Raw genomic sequence first — 24,306 nt, forward strand, 5'->3', positions numbered from 1 at the left:
GGCAGGCTCTGCTGGAGACGGTTACAGGATGTCAAATAATCTCAGTGGCAATGCTCCAAGAGGCTGCAGACATGGCAGTGCAGAAAGCAACGAGGAGGCGGCCATGGTGTGCAGGGTGCCTTACCCTGGAAGTATGGTCCTGTGGAGATTTTTCCTTCTTACTTTGTATATGTGTGTATATGTGTGTATGCACACACATTCACCAGTCCTGGGGCTTGAACTTGGGGCCTGGGCACTATCCCTGAGCTCTTCAGTTCAAGGCAAGTACTCTATCACTTGAGCCACAGTACCACTTCTGGTTTTCTGGTGGTTAATTAAAGAGTCTCACAGACTTTCCTGCCAGGCTGGCTTAGAACCATGATCCTCACATACCAGCCTCCTGAGTAGCTAGGATTACAGGTGTGAGCCACCAGTGCCCGGCTTTCTTCTCACTTTTTAACCTCGCCCGATGGTGGGTATTCTATGAAAGTCTCATTTCACCAGTAAAAAAGCTTCTGATAGGGGGAGGAGGGGGTCTGTAACAGACAGAAACAGCAAGACTGGAAAACAGAGGCCCACACTACAGGTTTGTTGAGCACTTGGCAGCTACGACACAGGAGCCCCCCGAGTCCCTGTGCAGCTCGCCTTGCAGTCTCTGGCGGAGACCCCGCCTTGGCCAGTCCAGCAACACTCACCAGGCCACTGCAGACAGCACACAGCTTGCCACACGCACAGGAGCGTCAGAGGTCGCGGCCTCTGGGAGCAAAGACCCAAGAAGCCTCCGGCAACCCAACCCCAGCGCCTCGGTCCTCAGGAAAGAAGGGGCGATACGGCCAGGGCCCACCAAGTTGACAGAAGTCATTTTTAGTTGAAGACGCAGCACTTTCCACGAACAGGACCTGGATCTTCAGTGTCCATACGATGCCCTCCCCACTGACCCCTCCCCACTGACCCCCTCCCCACTGACCCCCGCCCACTGACGCCCGTCTAGTGCTGACTTCCTGTTCATGCCAGGTCCTGGCTGGCTATGGAGATGCCAATCTTCAGTCTGGAGGAACCAACATGGGCTCCGAGGGCTGGTACACAGGCCGAGGGGAAACTGAGTCCTAGGCTCAGATCCCTCTCCTGTGCCTCAGCAGCACAGTCCACTCTTCCTACCAGGCCCATACCTCACTCACCCACCACTCACCCACTCAGCGGTGACTCCCTGAGCACTGCTACTGTCATCCTGCCTGGTGGCTGTGGACTCGTCTGTGGACACAACCCTGTCCCGGTCCTCACAGGATTTCCTTCGGGTAGACAAGACAATCGGACACCACAAACCGCCCTTGTGACCAGGCTGCATATCCACAGCACACGTGCCCCTTCCTGGATTTCTCAGCTCTAGAAACAGCTTTGTGATGTGGATTCCTCATCCCACATGGAATTGCTGAGATCCTACAGGGTCAGGCCTGTGGGCCACAATGAGGGGCATGTCCCCTGTCCCCTGGGTGGAATCTGTGTCCTAGAGTCTCTGAGAGGAGGATGGGCAACTCTGTGGGGGAGGGCCCACCGCATGACTGGCCCCCCCCGCCACACTCTCCTCACCATCGCTGCATCTACCAGCGCAAGTCAGCTGCCCTCATTTCTGTACACACTGATTTTGTGGAAATCATTAATTTCACAAACCCTCGAGTCTGTACATTAATAATCTCACTGTCTGTTGGGAAACGGAGTTCATGGGGCCTAGATCTATACTTTTTCCTCAGGATGCTACAAAGAGACAAGAGGAAAACCAAATCATGAATCACCGCCCTCCGCAGGCAGTATATTTAGCATCAACGTTTCCAGCCAATAATTCATTCTATTCTACGAAATGCGAATACAGGAGGCTTAAGAGTCTGCAAATCAGCTGACCTTGGGCACCCTGAGGTCTAACTGATTAGAAATGTTTTCCACCATGGAAATTTGCACATACATTAAAAGGAAAAGGCACAAGACAGGGGGGTATTTCAAATGTATGGAATGCCATCATGGCGGCCAGAGCCACATCCTGGCAGTGCTCCCTTTTGGAGCTGGGGCCCCTGCTTCCTGATCTTGGGTGTCCAGACTGGCGTTGGACACAGTGGGGATGAGGGAGCGTGGGGGGGGCTTCTCAGCAGGGGGAATCTGCGCAGAGCAACACCTACACCCCATTTCCAGGAAGTCTTCGGGAACAAATTTCAAAAATAAGAGTTGTTTTCCCATTATGCGTGGCTAGAGTCCTTTGCAGTGATTTCCCCCACCCCCCGACACTAACAAATACTCCAACACCCAAAGCAGAAGTGCAACCATTCTGTTCCATTCGAACCTCATGACTCTGAGTGGGCTCAGTGCCACGAGACCGTGCTGCAGACCAGCCCAAGTCCTGAGCCCTGCAGTCCTGACAGAATGGCTGTGAAACAAGGGCTCCTATGGGCCTCTCCTAGCTTGCAGCATTTGTAAGAACGGCTGACAGAACCTGGGCAGTTTCCTCATGCTTGCTGACTCATGCGGAAGGACTCATCCAGGAACAGAGAGGAGCAGCAGAGAGGCGCTGGGCTCTCAGGCCACTCGGGGAGGGAGGTCTCCCCGGGACCCCGTGTATTCAGCACAGGAAGCCCCATGCCTCCACGCCTGCCGCCGCACAGAGCTCAGGCTCCAGGCCTCTCCTTTACCCTCGGGAAGGAGGTTCCCATCCTCTGGTTCTCTGGTCCTTCTAGCTGTTGGTCCCACACGGAGGCTGTCCGGACGCCCCACCTGAGACACCTGCATTGCATGAACTCGGATGTGGTGGGAAAGGGGAGCTTGTAGCAGAAGACACCCAACGCTCGGGAAATCCCAATGCGTGCCAGGCACTGAGGACAAAGATGCCATGCGTTTGTAATAGTACCTGTCCCCTTTGGCTCTCCCTCTCACACCTGTCCTACCTCTGCAGGCCGGATGGCTGTCTCAGAGGTTGACCGTTTTAGCCATCACTGGGCACAAGAACCGGCAAGCCTTTAAGCTGCACGCCAAGCGCTGTTCCCATCATGGGGGACCGGCTCTCCGGCAGCCTCCCAATTTGGGCTTGAAAAGTGATGATGACAAGGACACAAAGCACAAAAGGGCTGCTGAGCCACGCATAGCACATCCCACACCAATGGTCCCAGAGGCAGACGCAGCTACAGCTACCTCCCCCAAACAAGTCTCTATATCTCAGGATTAACCCTTTCCCTGGTGGCTCAGATGCCCAGCCCAGTGGCCCCCACCCCACGAAGACTGCCTTCCAGATTTTCTTAGCAGCGCATCTTGGATTCCACACAGAGATGGACAGTTTGTAAATGACTGAGACTAGCTAGAAGCAATGAAAGGCCTGTATCCACGACCCAGAAGCAAGCGTGCTTCCCTGAGAAATGTTAACAGGTGAGACTATTGCTAGCTGGTGTTCGAGGTTTCTCCCATTGCTTGGCAGATGCATACAGGCTGCGGGAGAGCTCCAACGAGCGCTGTCATGCCCACACTGCCTTCCAGATGAGGCCTGAGACAGTGCCCAGAGGGCTGGGCTCTCTTCCTAAGCTGCGCCTAGTTTTACATAACCTCCAAGATGTGTGTACTCTCTGAAGCACTTTTGTGTGAAGACAAGGGTCAGTTAAGGAGACTGGGAGCTTGAAAGTGACTGGGAGAGACAGGCAGAGAAGGAAAGAAAGTAAAAACCATCTTGCTCTGTCAAGGAAGCCCGTGGAGGAGAGGAGACGAAGAGAGGAGGGAGGGCCAATGCTGAGCTGGCTAGCTGGAGATAGATCTGGAGGACTTTACTGCGCAGGCTGGCTTCGATCTGAGCTCCTAGAATCTCAATCTCCTCCAGGGCTAGGATTACAGGCATGAGTCACAGATGGCTAGCATGGCATCTGTTTCAGTTCTACATGAAAACAAACAAACAAGCAACAGAACAGAAAGGTGACAGAGCCACCTCCAGCCTCTGTTGTCCTTGAACTGAGGCCTGCATGCATGCTAAGAGGCTAAGGCAAAGCAATGGCCAAGCAACGGGCGAAGACCAGCTGTGGACGAAGAGTCCAGAGAGGCCTGAAAGCAGGGAGGACCAGGTGCTTCCCGTGGGTGGTTCCCTCCAGTGGGACAGTATATCCAATGTGAGGAGCGGTAACATATTCACCTGTGTTTGCCTTTGAAAAGATGACAGAAAGAAAGACAGGATGCACGCCCTCTCTTAGTGGTTTGACTGAACTACTGTTCAGCCTCATTTGTAAGCCTCATTTGTAAGCCGTATTAGAGAGACCCACGTCTCCCTGGAGCACTGGGGCGGCCACGAAGCACGACTGGAACAGCGTTGAATGCTGTTAAGACACTGCTAATGGTGACAATGAGCCTTTACTGTAAGCAGCCCTGCCGATGCTTACTTTTCTAAGTAAACAAGGTGTGGGGGACTCAGGGTGATTTGACGTCTTTGTTGGTGCAGTTAGACCCTTCCCAGTGCCCTGGCCGCCTCGAGGAGCCAGCAGGACTGTACCACACCAGTCCACAGACACTGAACACACCATGGATTCCTTGGGGAAGCTTGCGGAAGCCCCGCTCAGCTCCACAATGCATTCTCCACTGGCTGGGCTGGGTGTTGGCCATCCTAAGTTTCAGCAGGCTCTGGATGACCCTGTAGCCATTTCTAGGGTCAAAAAAGCCAGAGGGGGGCATGAACAGTGGTCCAGCAGAAGGCCTGTGGTTGGTTTAGACGCAAGCCGCTTGATTTGCATAGGGAATGAGAGATTGAGGTGATTGGTGGCAGACACCCTGGCCACACCCCCTTCTGTCTATATAAACAGACGACTCTACAGCTCACTTTTTGAGCCATCCCTGGTGTTTCAACATTAGGCCCAATAAAATTTTTTTCTCCTATGATCTTTCTGGCACCAGGGCTTACACCTAGGGCCTCAGCATTGCGTTATCATTTGAGCCACACCCAGGTCTTTTTGCTTTGGTTTGTTTTTAGAGATGGCCTTGGTGACCTTGGACCACAGCCCTCCTATGCGACCTCCTGTATCACTGGGATTGCAGATGTGACCCGCCACACTTAGCCTCCTGCCTGCCTTAGACCATCATTAGTAGAGTGGGCTGAGCTGGTAACAAAGGAAGGGGGAAGAACCAAGGGGCAGAGGAGGCAGAAGAGGATGTCACTGGGCAGGGGCAGGGGTGGGGGCGGCGGGCGCCACCCGGGCAGGGGCAGGGGTGGGGGTTGGGCAGGGTGGTGGCTGGGGCGGCGGGCGCCACCTGGGCAGGGGCAGGGGCGGGGGTGGTGGGCACCGAGGTGGCTGGGGCGGCGGGCACCATGGCCTGGGGAGTGTCAGGTAGCCGAAGAGCTCCATAGGATGGCCAGGGCAAAACAGTCAGGAAGCAGAAGTGGCAGAGACGGTGAAGGATGACAGAAGTCGAGGGAAGGTGAGAGGCGCAGGAAGCTGAGGCTGCAGGAAGAGGCAAAAAAGGGCCAGGGAATGGAACAGAGGGACCTTGTCTCTCTAAGAGCTCCAGAGTACTGCTAGCCCGAAGGCTGGGGGGCCTGGCCTGGGCTCAGGGGCGGGAAGACAAGCCAGGCTGGAGAGCAGGAGCACTTGTTCTCGAAGGACTAGGGTGCTGACCCCAGTCCGGTCTGAGAGCTCTAACACAAGAAAGGTACCACCTCTTGTGGCTCTCTGCTGCCACTTGCCTATCCACACGTCCCATCTGGGTAGAACAAAGAACCACAGCCTGCTGATTGGTGCTCTTTGCATATCCAGAACACATGGCATCGGAGGCGCAGGCAGTTCCCAAAGCAGAACAGCAAAAGACCGAGGAGCGGGACATGGAGCTGGGTGTCTGGGGCTGCCCGTGAAGCGCCCTGAGATGTGTGGCCGCACCGCTTGGCTGCGATACAAAGCATCTGGCAGGTGCTACCGAGTGAGCACCACAGAATGAATGTTGTTCAGCCTCCAAAGCCCCCATGGCCAGGCCTGGTGCCGTGCTGGGCGCATGGACATCTGCTCTACTGCCCAGGAAGGCATGTGCAGCCCCTAGCTGGCTGACTGTGGAACAGCTTTGTCGGCAAAGGCCTCCAGAGACCCTTGTTGGGGAAGCCTGCGTCTTGCCAAACAGATACCCAGCCACCGAGCACTGACGCAGGGCAGACAGTTGAACCAGTGCAGGATGGGTACAGAACCCCCTGAACAGAACGGGAGGCCACATGGTTATAGTCAGTCATTTACTTGGTTGCCAGGAACATTCCAACAGCCAAACAGATGATAGTGGACTAACAGCCGCAGGGGCCCAGGTTGAGGCTGAAGTTCCAAACACACCAAAGAGGTCGGCACCCCTCCTGCATCACCACTGAACAGAGTCAGCCTGGAGCTGCCTGAGGATGCTCTGTCCAGGGTCCTGAAAGTTGGATTCCCGGCTGCAGGGTGAGGGCTGGTGCATAGGAACTGGGGTGGGCATGGCTGGAGTAGTGGATGTGGACTGGGGTGACGGCAGCTCTTTGTGGATGAGCAGATGACGAGCATGTTGGCCACACACCCACAGATAGACTCTTCCCTTCTGTTCTCAGGTGACAGCTGTGACTTCTGCACCATTGGAACCATTTGGCAAACTCACTATCAACCTTTTCTAGCGAGATGCCCCTGGCCAGCCTGTGTGGCTTGGAAATAAGTTTGCACTTGGCTGAGGAAGGCATGCTGGGCATCCCAACCTGTCCATCCTGGTGGGGCAGTTCCTCCAGAGGGAGAAGAAGCTGTACACCTCTGGACTAGATCCTCACAGTGGGTGTGACTTCACTCTTCCCTTGTTCAGTAGCACAGCGTGCTGGAAGGGCACGCTGTGAGGGGAGGGAAAAGAGGGGACAGGCCCAGCAAGCTGGTGAGCACGGAACATGCAGAGGCAGAGAGGGCAGGAACTCCAGCCACCTCATACACCAGGCTCAGCCAGGCAGCCTCCCTTCTTGAGATCGACCACACACCAAAAGCATTCGGCCTATCTCTCCACTTGGTCTGACAAAGACAACCATTTCCTGTTCCTAATAAAAATACATGGGATCGTGATGAATTATACAGGTCTCCAGGCATTCACACACAGTGAGACCACAGAAGGATATTCTTAAGAGAGGATAGGCACAACAGGGCCCAATAACTATGTGCGTCTGATCACATGAAGTAATGTTTATCTAAATGAACTCCAGGAAATGCAAACAAGAATTTCTTTTCTGTGGTGCTGTTTTGCTTTCTTTTCCTTTGTCTTTTTTGTTCATTTATCTGGAGAAAGGGAGACACAGAAATAGTGGAATAAAGAGTGAACACATGCAGCTGTGATACTAACCAGATACTACCTAGAAAATGAACTACACAATGTGTGGGTGGGGGTGGGGGGAAAAACTGCGAGAGTGAGGGGGGGTGCCATGGTCCAAAAGGAAATGCTCTCTCTCTCTCTCTCTCTCTCTCTCTCTCTCTCTCTCTCTCTCTCTCTCTCTCTCTCTGTAACCCCTCTGCACATCACCTTACAATAACAATAAATACACTTAAAAAGCGATCTCCACTTGGAGGCCATTGAGGCCATTGCAAGGCCTAGATAGAAGTGTGGCAAGGAGTTTCTCCCGGGCATCAGAGTCTCCAGCAGATGCCTGACCCCAGGCGGGGCCTGCGCTGCGCCTGCGCTATGCCACGCTGATTGATCTTCACTGCAGACCTTCCCAGATGCGCCCATGAGTCTCGTTTGGGAAAAGCTCCTCAAAAATGCCACACGAGTTTCTTCCTCACCCTCTTACCCTACCACCTATTTCCTGGCCTATTATCTTCTTCATTTTTGTATGGACATGCCAGGTTTTATGACTAGGTTTCCCTTATTTACAATAACTAGTATAAGCTGAGGACAAGCAGAAAAGGTCAAAAGCTATGTACATATGACCAGATAAGATGATGGTAAGGGAAATGAACCCCGAGATAGGGACACAGCCTGTTTTTTCTTTCTTGCTATTGTTTTTAATGTATCTAAAATGTACTGTGTGATTTCTTTGTTTCTCTGTATGTTCTTCCCCCATGGTATAATCCTGTTTTCACTGTATTTGATGTGGTGCCCTGCATCTTGTATATACATTTTTCTAATTTGGAGAGGGGAAGGGAAGTAACAAAATGCTGAAATAAGGATACAGCTGGACACATTGCAATAATGAGATGTACAAGACTTTATGTCGAAAAACAAACTTTACAACTTTGGCCCCATGCCAAAGAGGTGGGGAGATGGGAAGGGATGGGAAGGGGAAACAAAGGAGGAGGCAACAATGCTTGATAAGAAATGTAATCATTACCTTTCCCTTGTAATTGTAACCCTTCTGTACGGTATTTTCACAATAAAAAAACAACAAAACAACAACAACAACAACAAAAATGCCTTCCAGAAAAAAAAAAAGAACTTTACAACTTGGGGGAGAGGGGAGAGTTGGGAAGGTGGGAAGGGAAGGGATGGTAGGGGAAAAACAAAGGAGGGGGTATCAATGCTCAGTAGGCAATGTACTCATTACCTTACTCATGTAACTGTAACCTCTCTGTATACTATTTTTACAATAAAAAAAACATAAAAAAGCAAAAAAAAGCCAAAAAATTATATAGTCCATTAAAAATGACAAGAAAAAAAGAATTTTTTAAAAAGAAAATCATAAAGAACAGGTGTGAGACACTGGTTATGTTTCAAAACTGCACTCTCTTGTCCTAAGTGGAATAGAGGAAAAGCTTTGAGGTTTTATGAGAATCTCTTAACATTCCGGAAGGACCTGGTATTACTTAGTTCTTCTATGAAAGGAAAATGCAAACAAACATTAAGACGGGAAATGTCTCAGCTCGCTCGTCTTGGGCTGGGGGAAATTCTGCCTTGATCCATGCATATGCTGGGCATCTACGTGGCCCCACATGCTGGGATGTGTTTGTTTTCTGCCTCATTTGTATATTCAGCTTGGCATCTGGGCTTCAGGTCCACACAGCAGAGGCAGATGGAAGGTGATGGTGATAAACTAAGGTTGTAAAGGTTAACCGACCAGGAAATGGACAGCTCACTGTGGCCCGCCAGGGCCGGGCCGGGAGGTCTGCCCTCCACTGCCCTGCCTCTGGCTGTTCATCAGATCCTTTCGCCCATTTTCCTGCAGGCCAGTGAGGAAAACCACTTCTGGATGCTATGGCCTCCCACGGCACGTCAGCAGGCATCCTGCGGCCAACCTGGAGGCCACAGCTCCAAACACTGCCCCATCCTACCTGCCCAGGCCCTTCACACCCAGGGACCAATCACACTTCGCCCTCCGTGTCTGTCCACCTGTTCAGCACCCACCATCCTTATTCTCTCCGCAGCACTGATCAATGCTGGGAAAAACGGCTCCTCCTGGGCACAGGACACTGCAGTCAATATTCTGTGCAAGCCTCCATCACGAGTGCAGAACCTGTCAGCTGACAGTGCCTAAGGGCATTGTGCTTTCTGTCCCAGGAGACGGAAGAATGGCAGAGGAAAAGAAGGATGAGAGAGGTAGGGAAGACAGAGAGAAGGTGGGAGAGAGGGAGAGACAGCGATAGGCACAAAGACAGAGAGAGGAAGAGATAGAGCCACAGAAAGAGACAGAGACAGATTAAAAAGGTATGGAGGGAGAGAAAAAGAGCCAGCCACGGAGAGAATGATACCACCGGCTGTGTGTGGGCAGTAGCTCTGAGTTCCTCCCAGGGGCCTTTGTGGCTGGAGTACCCGGATGGCTTTTTGTCCTGCACGGGTGGCAGCGCCTCATCACCCATCCATGTACAAGAGCCATTACTTCTGGCAACAGTAACTCAAGACCACGCCTGGCTGAAGAGAACCATCTCCCCAGGTGTGTGGAATTACTTTAAGGAGACGTGGAACCAGTCCCCAGAGAGCCTCTACTTTGGTGCCACTGACACCAAAATTCCTAGTACTAAGTACCGTACTACAAAAACTCACCGGGGGACTGGGTATATTAGTGGGTCCTCCTGTAATCCCAGCTACTCAGGAGGCTGAGATCTGAGGACTGAAGTTCAAAAGCCAGCCTGAGCAGAAAAATTCACGAGTCCCTTATCTTTAATTAATCACCAAAAAATGAGGAGTGGAGCTGTGGTTCAGGTGGTACAGCACTAGGTTTAAATGAAAAAGCCCAGTGTGATCCCAGGGTCCTGGGTTCAAGCCCCGGTGCCAGCACAAAACAAAACCAAACAACTCACTGGGGCCCCACAATCCCGAGCCAGCCCCAGTGCACTGTGACTGGGTCGAAGCAGGAGGGACTCGCCTTTCAGGGCTAGGCCTTCTCTTGCCAGAGTCCATTTCCCTCTCTTAGAGCAGGCTCACTCCCTCAGAGTGCCACCGACAGCAATGTCATCTGGAGCTTCACAATCAGACCATTAACACAAACGGCTGGGTTGATGGGCAGCCGGCCTGTGCATGCCACGAGAGAGTCCTGACCAAACCCACAGATGTGCCTGTGTTTGGGGGATGAGCATGTCTGCTCTCAAACTCACATGGAGGGGTGCTTCAGTAAGAACCAGCATGGAACGAGACACTCCCCTCCCCTCCTCTTCCCTTCCGGTGCTTCCTTCCAACCCAGGGGGCGCCTCTGAGACCCAGGCTGCTTCTCCCCTCCCTCCACTCCCCTCCCTCCCAACCCCCCCAAAGCTCTCTTCCTTTCAGCTGACCTGCCTGGAATTATGCCAGAGACACGTTTCTTCAACTACCAACTGCTTTTCCATTTTGGGTTCTGTGCTGCCCAGGCAATTGTTTAAGCTGTACCATAGTCTGGATAACTCCAGGGAGATGAGCGTCGACACCTGGAAAGGCTCATTAGGTGCGAAGGAAGGTGCGGCAGGCCCGGGCAGGCGGCGCGGCCAGGCAGGCGGTATAATTAAGTTTACATCTTGCTCTTTACAAAGGCCTCGGGGCCTTCATTCTTCAGACAGTGACTGCTTCAGATCCTTCCTCCAGGGCTTCAAGATATTGGCTTTGGACACAAAGGTGAGTTTGGGAGAAAGAAATGACATCATTGCGCTAGGCTGACTGTGCGGCCACTGTAATGGCTCAGGTTCTGCTAGCATGTGGGGTACGGCTCCCAGCTGGAGGGTGCTGGAGCCCCAAGCTAGGTTCAGAGGGAGAAGGCTCCACAGTTGTGTGAAAATGGGCGTGCTTGCTTACATGCAAGTGTGTGTGTTGCGACCCGCATGAAGACAGGGTTCCCGTGTACCTCATACACGCGCTCACGCTTGCTGCTTCTTGTCCTTTTCTCACTTAATCCCAGGAGGGCCTGGGACGGGTCCTCCCCCAGCCCTCACCCCCAAGCCCGAGGGATCCCAGGCAGGCTCCCCATCCTGCTTATGTCCCTTCCTCCAGGAAGCCCTCCCACACCCCCCTGGAGGTCAGGGGGCAGGCTGCCTGCTGCCAGGGCAAGCCCTTCGCTCAGGACTATGTTGGCATCTTGGTCAGGGCATGCACGTGCATTTCATGAGCCAGGCAGGGAGGCCTGGCTCTAGGAGCGGCCCCAGGTCTGTGTCCGCAACACAGAAGCTGGGGACTAATCGCCGAAGCCAGCACTCTCCCTCCATAGATCAAACGCATGACTCTGGCTTTATGCCGAGGGCGCTTCCCACCTGCCCCGGCACACAAGCCCAGCCCTTCCACCAGCACCCGGCCTTCCCCTCACATACACACCAGCTTCATACTTCCCGGGATCCCTTAGCTGGCTGTTCTGAGAAACCCCCCCTGGGTAAGTCACACGGTGTGTTCATACAGAAAGCCTCGGGAATGATGGGAAGCCGTGCTCACGCTCCCAGTCATTAGCGGTGTGCGTGTCAGGCAGCTCCGGAGCCGCACACCTCCTTGGGAGGCTGGTCCATCTCGGGGCTGGGACTCCCCCTTTTCAAGACTCAGGGAAGCACGGCTCCGTGGGTGCTTCCGTGTGCTGCTTTGTGAGGGGAAGCAGCGTTGTTAGCAGAGAGGGAGCGGGGCCGGGGCGGGGAGAGACAGAGCTGCCAGGAAGAGGGATGCTGCTGCCTCACAGACTAGACAGCACCAGGCACAGATGGCTCTAGAAGCTTCTGCACCCGTGTATCCTCTAGTAGGACAAGCTCGCACACACACACAGGGCTCTGTTGTCTAGGGGGAGAAATCAGGAGCCACTGCTGAAGCACCCTGAGGGCCGCCGGGCCGGCGCTGCGTTCCTGGCCCATGCTGCCTGCCTGGCTGGCCGAGCCGGGTCCCTGCCGAGAGGGCAGGGCTCAGGCCCTGTCCACGTAGCCCAGTCGCTGCAGCCCTCCCCAGAGGGGCAGGAGGGGCCTTTGGAGCACTTCGCTGGTACCTGCTGGGGGCAGTGTACGGTGCTGATAAATGCGAACGTGATTTTAATACCACGGTGAGGAAGGGCGAGGTTTCAGGGCTGCTCAGTGGCCCAGACTCCTGCCCACCTTGGGCACATCTTCCTGAGACATACAAGCGGGCACTGTGCCGGGCACACACTGCAGAATGCCACTGTCCTCAAGTGAGACACTTTTGGGAGCAGCTCCCACGGGTCAAGTTTTTGGTGGGAAGTGGTCAGGGGAGAGTCGATGTCTTCAGAGCTGAGGTGGAAACTCACTTCACCTGACACGCCGGGCCTTCCCTCCCCCGGGACCCTCTGCTCAGCCCGGCCACCCCCCCGTGCTCACCCCGGGCACATGTTTGCTCTGGACTATATGTTGCTGAAGGACACCCCTGTAGACTCAGGCATTCCGCCTCCAAGAAGTGAGGTAGTCCCCCTGCCAGGAGCCTCAAAGTCAGACTTTTCTGAGGCAGAGGTTACCCTGGGAGCAGCCTGGGCACCCAGCTGCTGCTCCTCACATGATGGCCTAGCTCACTCTTCCCACCCAGGCACCCCCAAAATGCAGTCCATGAAGGAGATCCCACCAAGGCACCCCCAAATACGCCCATGAGGTAGATCCCACCACTGCACCCCAGAACGTGAAGCCCGTCCGCAGGAGGACGGCAGCGGGGCTGGAATCAGTCTGCCCCTCCACACCCCTCCCCCTGCACTCTCTGACCACTCAGGGTTGATCACAACATTTTCTTACAACATGAACAAGCACAGAAGATGGTGGCTCCTGTGTGGCCCTTCTCCTTGCTGTGAGGGACAGGAAGGGGGCACCCCGCGTGCCCACGGGCAGCGGATCCTGAGCACGGCCTCCGTGGGCTTCTCAGACCACACAGGCGTGGCTGAGGCGCCCGAGGTGCGATGTGGGCAGCGCTGTCTTTGGGAAGCTGTGGGGCCGGGCTGCGCCGCCCGCGGGACGCGCAGGGGGCTCTGCACGACGGGCGCTGGGCAGCACAGCGGAGGTCCTGCCGCGTCCAACAGCGCAGCCCCAGAGCCGGGGCGGCGGGCGCTGCAACGTGCATCCTCATACAGTTCAAGAGGAGGAGGCTAGACACTGTCAGACTGCTCTGGAAGGCCTTGGGACAGTCCATTTCCCTCAGAGGTCATCGAGTTCCTAGGCTCCGGCCTCTGCTAGCACTGCCGTCTCCTCTGCTTCCCTCTTCACAGGACTCTGATTTCACTGGTTCTGCTCAGGTAGCCCAGAACCCTCCTCAAGGCCTTCCACCCACCCACACCCGCAAAGGCCTTGTGGCTATAGCCATGGGCACACATCGTAGACACTGTTCCTTTGCCCCCTGTGCCTTGTTACCAACACCCGTCCTGCCCTAAAATGTGTAGAAGCCCTGATCACTCTGCTTCACATGGAGGAAGTTTGCAGCCCTGTGGGATGGTGAGCTTTGTGGTCCCCAGTAATTAGGGACTTCTCAGAGGAGGCTGGTGCCTGATGTCAACCAACATGATGTGTAAATGATTGTGAGGGAAGATGTGTGTTCTCGGCACCACGTATAAATGATGGTGTGAGAGGAGAAGGGTGTCATCAGGAAACCAACAATTTCAAAGGGAAAATCCACGCCAGGTAAGATCATGCCTGGGTTAAAGACCACTTGGAGAGCAGGGGAGGCCAACGGGTTTAAAACGGCTCCAGCAGCTGCTTTGAGACTAACCTTTAAGAAATGACCAGTTGTCAGAGCCGGCTGTGATGTGGAGGAGAATATTGTGGGAGGGAGATGAAGATGCTCCACCTCCCCCAGCCCCCCCAGCCCCCCAAACAGTGCTACCTCACACCAAGCCACAGAGCCCTTGGTGGGCACTGAGCCGGGTCCCAATGTGTCTGACCATTCAGAAGCACTCGGCCAGTTGTGGTTTGCAAACTGTGTGACGGCCCTTTACTGTTACTTTAAAAGTGAATTAAGCACTGTTTTTCAAATGCCTATGGTTAAGTGCCTCTGGATTCAGCCCCCATGTACAAGTGCTCCTTGGAGCTTCCATAGTTTTCAGAGGGTAAAGGTGCTAGGAGGACCAGTGTCAAGGAAGAGCACTGGACAATGCTGACCGGGGCGGGGGCTGGGAGCTGCCGGGCATCTCTCCCTCCTGCAGCATGGCTTGGCTGTGCCGGGCTGCCCTATCTCCATGGTGTCTGGTGTCTGGTACGGCCCGAGTCCTCTGTGCATTTATGGCGGCTGCACTGGCTCATGGCTATCTATTTGTCTCCTTGTGGACTGGCGCTTCCCCAGGTTGGACACTTCATCCCTAAATTCTCGGCATCCAGTGTGCTTCTTGGAAGATGGTGTGCAGCAATGATATAGGTTTGTGTGGCTTGTGTGTGTGTGTGTGTGTGTGTGTGTGTGTGTGTGTGTGTGTGTGTGTGTGTGAGACCTCTGCTCTGTGCATCATGGGTTGAATTACAGGAGCCACAGTATATTCCATCCCCAGGAGAAATTTTTCCAGATGAAAACACCTGAAACTTTACACTGTAGAAACAGTTAACTGGATAAGATAAGGCCAGATCTGTTACTACCCTTTCTAAACAATTTAAAGCCCCCAAAAGAATGAGGAATGATTACTCTTCACGAGTCTGTACAAGGCGTAAATCCAAGTCGAGCCTTTTGTTTACCAGCACTTAACTGATGCAGAAGGAAGTTTCGTGTGTTCTGGTCTTAAGAGAAATGCTTGGCGTCTTACTTGAAAGTCATCACAAAGCACAGCTATGTCTGAGAAGCCTGCTTGGCAAAACTTCATCAGAAATCAGAGATTAAAATTTTCCTTTATGTTATGCACACATTTAAAGTTGTGAAGAAAATTTGGAGCAAATAAGTCATGTTTGACAAATTACTAATACCCAAGGAACAGATTAAGACGAGGCACAAAATCACGTTTCAGCCTCTGATGTAGACTACAGACATGTCTGATCTATTGTCAAGCGGCTCTAAATAAAACAATTATAGATGTTTGCATGTATTTATCTCCTTGTGGGTTTTTTTTTTTCCAAGCTCACTGCCAACAGTGTGCTCAGAGCCGCACAAAGGATGAAACAGGACGAGGTCTCAGCCCCCAGGCTTACAATCAAAGTATGGCAGATAAAGCAATCCAGACAGGGAACACATCAGTTGCAAAGGCTGTTAAAATTTATAAGGTGCAAGGTTTTCTTGTCTTTTCTAGGGGAAGACAAGAGCAGAAAGGAGGCCAAATTACTGAAAAGCCACCATGGATGTGGGTTCTTGGGGAGAGGTGAATAAAAGACACAGGTACTAGGAGCTGAGGGAGAGAAGGGCAGGCTTGTGTGGGTGTGGAGGTGGGTGGGCTGGGGGAGGAGGCCCCTGTGTAGGGGAGCCACGAGGCCCAGGGCACGGCAGCTCCGATGGACAATTCAACTTTCGCGGTACAGCCCGTGGTGCTTGGCCTTATAACGCGCCACTGTCCGCTCCCCAGAGAATTTGGGATCTTTGTACTTGCCCTCTCCCCGCAAAGAGTCCAGAGCTGCTCCTCGCTGAGACAGAGAGGACAGAGGAAGCCCGGCCTTCCTCCCGGTCCTCCGGCTCACTCAGTGGGCTTCTCTGAAGCAGGTCCGGGGCTGCTTGCTGCCTGGCCTGGCCCAGCCTGCTAGGGGCACACAGGGTCCCCCCAACTGCCCTGACATCCTTTAATATCAGTTCGGCTCAACAACTTTGGAGACCGGCTTAAAAATCTCCAGTTTGCCTCGTTTCTAAATCCATTCTGCCCCGCTCTCCACGTGGGCTCGCTCACTGCAGTTGGCGGTGACCCAAGGCGGCCTGTGTGGAGGCCGGGCACGCCAGCTTGCCTGCCCGACTTCTCCCTGTCTGCACCAGGGCAATGGGGTGTGTCTAACGTGCCATGGAAAACGAGTCTGTGTACCTCTCCAACCCCCAGGAAAGAGCAGACACAGTGCAGAACGCTCTGGCAGCGGACGGTGGGAGGGGAAGGTGGGCGGTGTGGACTTAGTGTGGGGCCGGAGTGAAGCAGGAGGCAGCGGTCAGCCTCGTGTGCTGCGTGCAATTAAAGCTTGACTTCAAACAATAAATGACCATCCAAGTGGCTGCTTCTGCTGTGTAATCTTCCCTCAGAAGAAGGCTCTAAGGAATGAGGTCTGCCTTAGGTCGGCCCACGGCTGGGCCTTTCACCCAGACACCCATTGGCACCCTAGCTGCTAGCTGCAGACTTGAACCAGAGTGGGGATAGAGGTGGAACCGACATGGAATCGTGCCCCCGCTGGCTCCGACTTCATCCTCACCCTCACCTCTGCCTGGAGCCCTCCTTGGGAGCCAGGACATCCCTCCTGATGAGCAGCCTCTTTGGAGACGCCACAGAAAGGCCCTATGTGGATTCCTGGGGCTTGGACTCTATGGCATCTTGGCCAAAGCAGTTCATGAACCAAGTTGAAATTCAGTCCAGCTCTGTAGCCACTGGGTCTCCTCTGCCCCTGAGGCATCTCAGGCCTCCGGGCACAAAGAAGGCAGAGATGTGGGGGCAGGAGACCCCCCTGCTCACGGGCCATGTCCCACTTAGTCCTTCCATGGCTACTCCTTCAAGCCACCAACCTCCCTCATCTTCCTCCTCCCTGCCAGCAGCCCTCAGGCAAGTTCCAGCAGGAATAGCCTTGTCTTCCACCCTGCTACCACCTCCTGACTCCCCAGGCTTTTGATCTCAGCCAACCACAGCCCCTGCCCCATCACGGACTCTCTGGATCTCAGCCAACCACCACCCCATTACTGGCGGCTGTGTGCCCAGGTTCTGCTGATGTCCTGCCTGCCTCCTGTACCTCTCCCTCCACCCCCCCCCCCCCCCCCCCATTGAGCCTGGATCACACAAGACCCGAGGAAGCCACTTTTTCTTCCTCTACTAAAGCGTCACAAAGGCACACTGCTGGTCCACTCCCATCCCCGGGCTTGGCACTTGTGGGTCTTCCTATGCCAGATGAATGAATGATGTGGTTAATGGCCTCAGCAGGTTGGGTTTCAAATGATCACTCACTGGCTGAGTGTGTCCAATGTCTCCGCATGAGCCTGCGTGAATTCCAAGGGCAGGCAGGACGCGGTCAGGAGTGTGCCCTGTGACCCCCCTGTAACTCCCAGGTGGTGGGGACTCAGATTCCTGCTCTGCTGCTCTCTGGATGGGACCCTCCTGGCGGCCCTCCAACACCCTGTGTCCCAGGGGCCCTATCTGTGGAAGGAAGAGCTTCAGTAAGGCTGTGGTGAGCGTCCATGGAGTCAGAGCCAGGAGAGGTGCAGGACTGTGCTTGACTGATATCACCTTGCTCTCTGACTTACTGCCACCATTGCCACCGTCATTATCACCACCACCATCATCACCTTCACCATTACCCTCACCATCATCACTACCACCATCGTGCTACTGCTCCACCGGAATCTGGAATATCTCATAGTAGATCCTCAATAAAATTACATTCAGTTATGTTTGACCAAATAATAAAGATAAAATTTCCTCTGACTCTGAAGACTGAAAATGAAGGGCTGAGGTATGGCTCTGTGGTAGACCTTTTGTCTGTCATGTACAAGGCTCTAGCCCAAACAACGAACAAAACCAATTCACAAAAACCCAACACTACAGAGGAAACAACATGCAAAAACAATGTACACTTGTAACACACACACACACACACACACACACACGCACACGCACACACACACACACACACACACACACACACACACAATCTACATATTATTTCCTATAGGCCTGCATCTGAACCAGACACAAATAGAAATAATTTTGCCAGTGAATTTCAGAGGATCACTGGCTTAGCAAGGAAACCCAAGGGCCAGGAGACTTCCTTCAAGGTCACGAGACAAGACTGGAAGTGGCCAGTACCCACCATTTGCCTAGTGTTCATGCGAGCAGCTGGTGCTTTTTGGCGGAGTGGCTTTATTGGAACATTTCAGAGCAGAGACATGGCTGGGATCCAGCTGTGTCACATGCTACCAAGGCCATCCTAGCTGAGATTCCCACACACTCCGCAGCCCATTTCCTTATCTGTGCTGTGCAGGTGGAGAAGCCTAAAGCTCTGGAGGACAGCGATGGCTGCCCACGAGTGAGTGTGTGTGTGTGACTCAAATCCCATCCCTCAAGGATGGGCAGTGGCTTGCCAGAGGCAATGCAGGGGTCGAACAATCAGCGGCATATACTCCCTCCTGCTGGGGCGTCTGACCTGCCCCCTCCAGCCCGTGGGGAGACACACCAGGTGAGGCAGTGCAGTCCCGCCGACAGCCCCGAGCCCCCTCCACAGCGCGTGAGGCCGGCTTGCATCCCACGCCTGCCTTCTCCATGCTGCCCCCCACCCCCCATGCCTGAGGCGGAGCACAGAGCCGGGCCTCTTTAATTCCCGGGAGCTGGCGTGCTGCTCAGGTCTGTATGCGTAGCTGCAGTGGGTGACGTGGGCCTTCCCACAGGAACTCGGGTGAAGATGGAGAGCCTGGATGAGCTCCTTGCAGGTGCAAATACGCCTGTGCCCAGTCACCAGCGGCGGCCAGGAGCCAAACACACTCCTTTTCTTTTTTCTTTCTTTTTTTGGTAAAATAAAATGGCTAATTAAATTGCATATACTCTCTGAATTAAAAAAAACCCAAAACTGTAAAATAAACATCTGTGCACTTGAGGTTCATCCCGAGCCTCACAGGCAAGCTGCATCTTTATCAGTGAGAATAGAACTAATTTGCCACAGCAAGCAGACAGTGCAAGCCCGGTAAGTGCCTCCATTTACACACTCTGGGTGGTATGAAAGGGGGGCGGGACCTGTGTAAAGCCAAGGTACCTTCGAGTTCCTTCGATCATGTGTGTGTGTGTGTGTGTGTGCGCGCGCGCACGCGCGTGCTTGCACGTGAGCATTTCTGGGGCCTCAGGACTCGGGTGCATGTGTAGCCTGCACCTCTTGTAATACTTGGGTTAGAAGTCACAGGCCCACTGCAGCAACTCCACTCTCACACAGAAGGAGATGCACGTGTTCCTGAGGTCGGCCCCATGGGGAGGAATTAGCCCCATAGAACGTCTGGCTGAGCTAGGCACGGGTGGCTCACGCCTATCATCCTAGCTACTCAGAAGGCTGAGATCTGAGGATCGTGGTTCAAAGCCAGCCTGGGCAGGAAAGCCCATGAGACTCTTATCTCCAATAAACCACCAGAAAACTGGGAGTGGTGCCCAGAGTTCAAGCCCATGATCAACCAAAAAAAAAGAAAGAAAGAAAAGAACAAAGAACGTCTGGCTGGAGCTGAAGCGATCAACCTGGAGGACCCTGGCATCTCTGCAGAGCCCTGCCACGGAGGCAGGCTGCAGCAAGCACTGAATGGCCAGTCAACTTAGACAAGGAAGTCTTCCCCTCCTCTATCGGCTCTTGAGATGGACAAGGCTGCGGGGCCTCGACTCCAGTGGCAGAGGCGACTCCGGAGTGGTGTGATCGCTGGGCGAGTCCTGGGCCTCAGCAAATGACTGGACTGAAAGGCCTGTGGGGTTCAGGGAGCCCGAGGTCCGGAGGAGCCATCCCAGGCCCCCGGGGTGCAGCTGGCTCTGCTCCAGCCCCAGCCAGCCCGCAGCTCCAGAGGGCTGCAGGGGTGAGGAATGCCGGGCCCGTGGGCTGCGTGAGACGCTAAGAATCATTTGGCTCGTGCTGGAACAGACACACGCGCTTCTTGTCAGCCTCCCGCAGCCTGGCTTTCTATACTGATAATTTTGTAAGACCCCAAACGATCTTATAGCACATCTAAACGGCCCTTGTCCTAAATTTCCCCCTGGATTAGGGCAGGGGAAAAGGGTCTGGCTTGTCTCCTGGCTGAGAGAAGCAGGAGTGAAAACGGTTCATCCAGGTCTTTGGGGCCTGGGTCCCAGTCTCCAGGTACAGACAGCCTGCCCTGGACAGGAGTTTCCCCAGGCCGAGTCAGTTAACACTGCCGTTTGCTATCTTACAGTTCTGGAGGGTGGAGGCTCAAAGGCAGTCTTCACTGGGCTGAAGCTGCCGGGCAGCAGGTGGTGCCCCGTGGAGGCTCAGGGAGATGCTACCCGCCTTTCCCCGCTACAGAATCTGCCTGCATCCACGGTCCCCTCCCAGCTCCTCTCACACTCCGAAACTGTCTCGTGTGCTAGCGATGGACCCGGCCTCTCTCCCCCACTAGAATGCCCACCAAGGGGCATCCAGCTGGGCTCCTCTGCCACCTGCTGCTTTCTCTCCCGGCCCTGGCCCAGCTGTCCAGTGTATCTCAGCTGAACAAATGCCTCAGAATGAGTCTCTCTCTCTCTCTTAGTGAAATGTGTGATGAACCCAACATGGAGCAGGAAGGAGGGAAGGGACTCTGGCAGGAGGAGCTGGGGGTGGAGACGGGCGTTTCTTCTTCCCCAGCCTTCCCCCAGGCTGGTTTGGGAAGGTGACACAGAGCAGGGGGCAGTGTTGGGGGTGGTAATTAATTAGGTCACCTCACACTAATCTTGAGCAGCTCCCAGCCTGCTCCTCCTTGCACACCCCTGGACACCGATCCACCACCACAGAGCCCCTGCTCACCCACCGGGCTGCTGCTGCGTGTCAGCACTGTAGGCCGTGCCCGTGCTCCGTCTGTCCACCTCCCTGGGCCCCAGCCGTGGGGCCGCACCGAGTGCACTGACCTCGCAGAACCCGCCTGCCCGCCCGCCAGGCACGCACACACCCCACCTCCTCCAGGTGGCCTCCAGCTCCTTCCATGTGGTTTTCTAATTTCCTACTCCACCTCATGGCATTAAAAATAAACACATCTCCTAGGACCCTAGAGTCCCGAGGCTTAATGGGGCTAATTGTGGATTTGCATTTTGAACCTTGCAAATGAAACTCTGAAGGGCACATGCACTTCCTCACCCCGAGAGCCGCTCGCCGCATGCACGCCCTCTTTCCCGAGCCCAGGCCCACAGCCCCTTGTGTGCTTCTCCTGGGGCTCAGGTAGGTGGTGGAGGGGAGAGCAGAGCTCCCTCTGGAAAGGGCAGTGGGAGGGGTCAGTGGTGTCCGCCCTGGGGGGAGGGTTGGGGGAGGCAGTACAGATGTGGCATCTCTGCAACCGGTCCTACCCTGTACCTTGCTGTTCTGGGCACTGGGGAGGAGGTTACCAGCCTGGTAGGTGACAGTGAGGCCAGGAGGTGGGCGCGGGGAGATGGTTGGTCGGGATCAGGCCTGGGCTTCTCAGCCCAAAGGGCATCTGCTACACAGCAGGCCAGGCCAGATGCACAGAGACAGGCTGCGGGGGGAGGGGCTCATCGCCCACTGGGGAAGGATTGACAAGTTACGGGAGAAACTTCGTGTCACGCCCACATTTAGAAAATAAAAGTCGGAACTGTCTCCCAGTTCCTCTGACACCCTTTCCCTTCCTCCTCCTCCTGTCCCTTCTCCTTCCCACCTCTCTTCCTCCACTCACGGCGGTGAGTCTCCAGAGCAGCCCCGTGTGGTATAGCCAGATCCCCTTACAGGGAAGGGCCTGGTGAACTCCCATTTGCTGCAGAGACCTCCTCTGTTCCTCTACCTCCCCACCCTGCTCGGGCCGTGTGTCTCACGATCTGCAGCTGTGGTGTGCGCTGTGTTCCAGGGAGGGCCAGGCCACAGCAGTTGAAGTTTCTGGGACATGATCACTACTGCAGTCCCTCCATTCTGACGTTTCAACAACAAAGTGGCCACGGACAACATAGAGGAAATGATGGCGTGGTTGTGTCCCAATAAAACTTTATTCGTAAACACAGGCAGGGGGCCGGGTATGACGTGCAGGCCTGAGGAACCCTGCTGCACGGAACCGGCCAACTTCGGCAGCCACTCCCTGTCAGAGCACAGGCAGGGCTGTGACTACTTCCAGAGGAGCACACCCAATACATTCTTGTGAGGAGCAACATTGAGCCGGGTGGGAGCTCTTGCACACTCACAAGTACACGCCCCTGTGTTCACCATCACACCACCACCAGACACTTCTGCCTCCTTGAACCTTTAGGAATCCTTGGCTACAAGTGGGCTTGAATCTGCCGCTACCACTGGCCTCTGTGAGAGATCTCTGGCTGCAGAGATCACCAGAAAAAAACAAAACAAGAGAGAGGCTGAGGGTATGGCTTCAGTGAACGGTAGAGCACCTGCCAGCGGTCTCGAGAGCCTAAGCCCAAACACCAGCACCGCCTCCCCCCCCAGACATGGAAGACAGAGCTCACGTGCCTGTTCAGACCACCATGACGCAGACTTGCTAGAAGATGCCCCACCTGGCCTTTGTCCCTGGCTCTGATGCCAGGGAATTGGGGAAGAGCGGGACGGCCCTGCCCCCTCCTCCTGCACACTCAGTAGAGCGGCCGGGCTCCCTGCACCCCACACCAACAAGCAGCCCCACTTAAGTGCCTCCATGCTGATGTTTTCTCAGAAGCTGCCAACCTTCTTCACAGCCACTACACATCCAAACAGCGCATCGGTGGAGGAGGAGAGCACCGGCTACCCGTGGAGCAATGGAGAAGGTAATTAGCATTGATTACCAGGAGATCCCAACACGCCGCAGTTCAAGAAGCAGAGAGCCTGCATGCACCCCACTTCAGCCCAGCATCCCCACCTCACTTTGGCATGACTTCACCTGGAACTCGAGCTCTAGATCAGTGGCCCGATGCCATCGTCACAAACAAATCTGTCGTGTTGGTTCCCACACACAGCAGGACTCTTTCAAAGCAGACCCTGCACGGGCGGCCTGTGGCGTGCTGGGGGATGGGACACAGCAGGCTTTTGCCTCTTTCTGTGGGTCTGACACTTGCCACGTTTAACAGCCGCACTGACAGCCATGTCTGGGTTGAAGTAGAGGAGCTGGTTCTTGCTCTGAACATGGCTCCTCTTCCTTTTACAACTCTCCTGAGCATCTATAAAATGCGGTCTGCCCCTTCCCTGATCGAGGAGACCAGCGATCATTCACCCCACGAGCAGCAACCTGGGGAGCAAGGGATGGTTTGACGTTTTGGATCAAGAGACACTCTGTCCTTTCTACCCTGTGCGGAGGGGTGTACTCGCCCACAATTCTCCCCCAGTGTAGGGCAGGCCAGAGAGTAATTCAGCACAGGCAGGAGTGGGTGGCAGCAGGGACCCTGTGAGAATGACAGGCTTCGTTCTCAACCCAGCCGACCGTGTTCGGTTGTTCTTGAGGCTTTCGCTCTCGTGGGTCCCTGGGGCCATGACTGGTAAATTAGAAAGTGATTTAGTGACATGTGGGTCCACACGTATCACTGCTCAAGTTTTATGGGTGCCCTGAGGCTGCCGCCAGGCCCTCAGGGCCGCTCGGTCCTCTCGGCCCCCCCTCCTCCCCCACGTGCGTGCACAGAGGCCCGTCAATCTCAGCGCAGGTGACACAAAAGAATATGGAGTTAAAAAATAAGACCATGCGTTCCGCTGGCAATTGCCAGAACTCTCACCCTTGGCAAACAGGTGGATATTTACTCTTCCAGCTTCTAGTCATTTTTAAGCCGATTCATCACCATTGGGACAGGAGCTGCAAAATGATGCCTAAGAAAGTAAAACTACTTTGCAATCTCCTCTGTTGGGACCTCCGCCACCGAAAGGCGAAGACACAGACTTGTATTGGCTACTCCTGCTGAGAAGGTCGGAGGCCCGGTGCCTGTGTCCATTCACCAGGCCGAGGAGGCCCTGGCTGACTCCTGCATGAGGAGTCTACAGGTGTGGGGCGTCTACAGGCTGAGACAAGCCAGGGACAAGGTGGCACCTATCCAGGGGCTTGGAGGGGCTCGGGGGAAGTATCACACGGTCCCCTCATTCAGTGAGCCTCTCTCCGGGTCCAGCTGTGCAGGAAGCCCCCAGGGACGTCCCTGAGCACCCAACCTGGCCATTTTAGCGAAATGGGAAAAGCAGCTACAGATGACACAGAGCCAAATGGGGGTAGCTGCGGTCCAATAAAACTTCCTTTGCGAATACAGGCCGAGGGGCAGGTTTCATCCCCTTA

The sequence above is a fragment of the Dipodomys merriami genome, unplaced genomic scaffold (assembly GCF_024711535.1).
Source record: "Dipodomys merriami isolate MVZ:Mamm:240054 unplaced genomic scaffold, mDipMer1.0.p SCAF_665, whole genome shotgun sequence".
Classification (NCBI taxonomy): Eukaryota; Metazoa; Chordata; class Mammalia; order Rodentia; family Heteromyidae; genus Dipodomys; species Dipodomys merriami.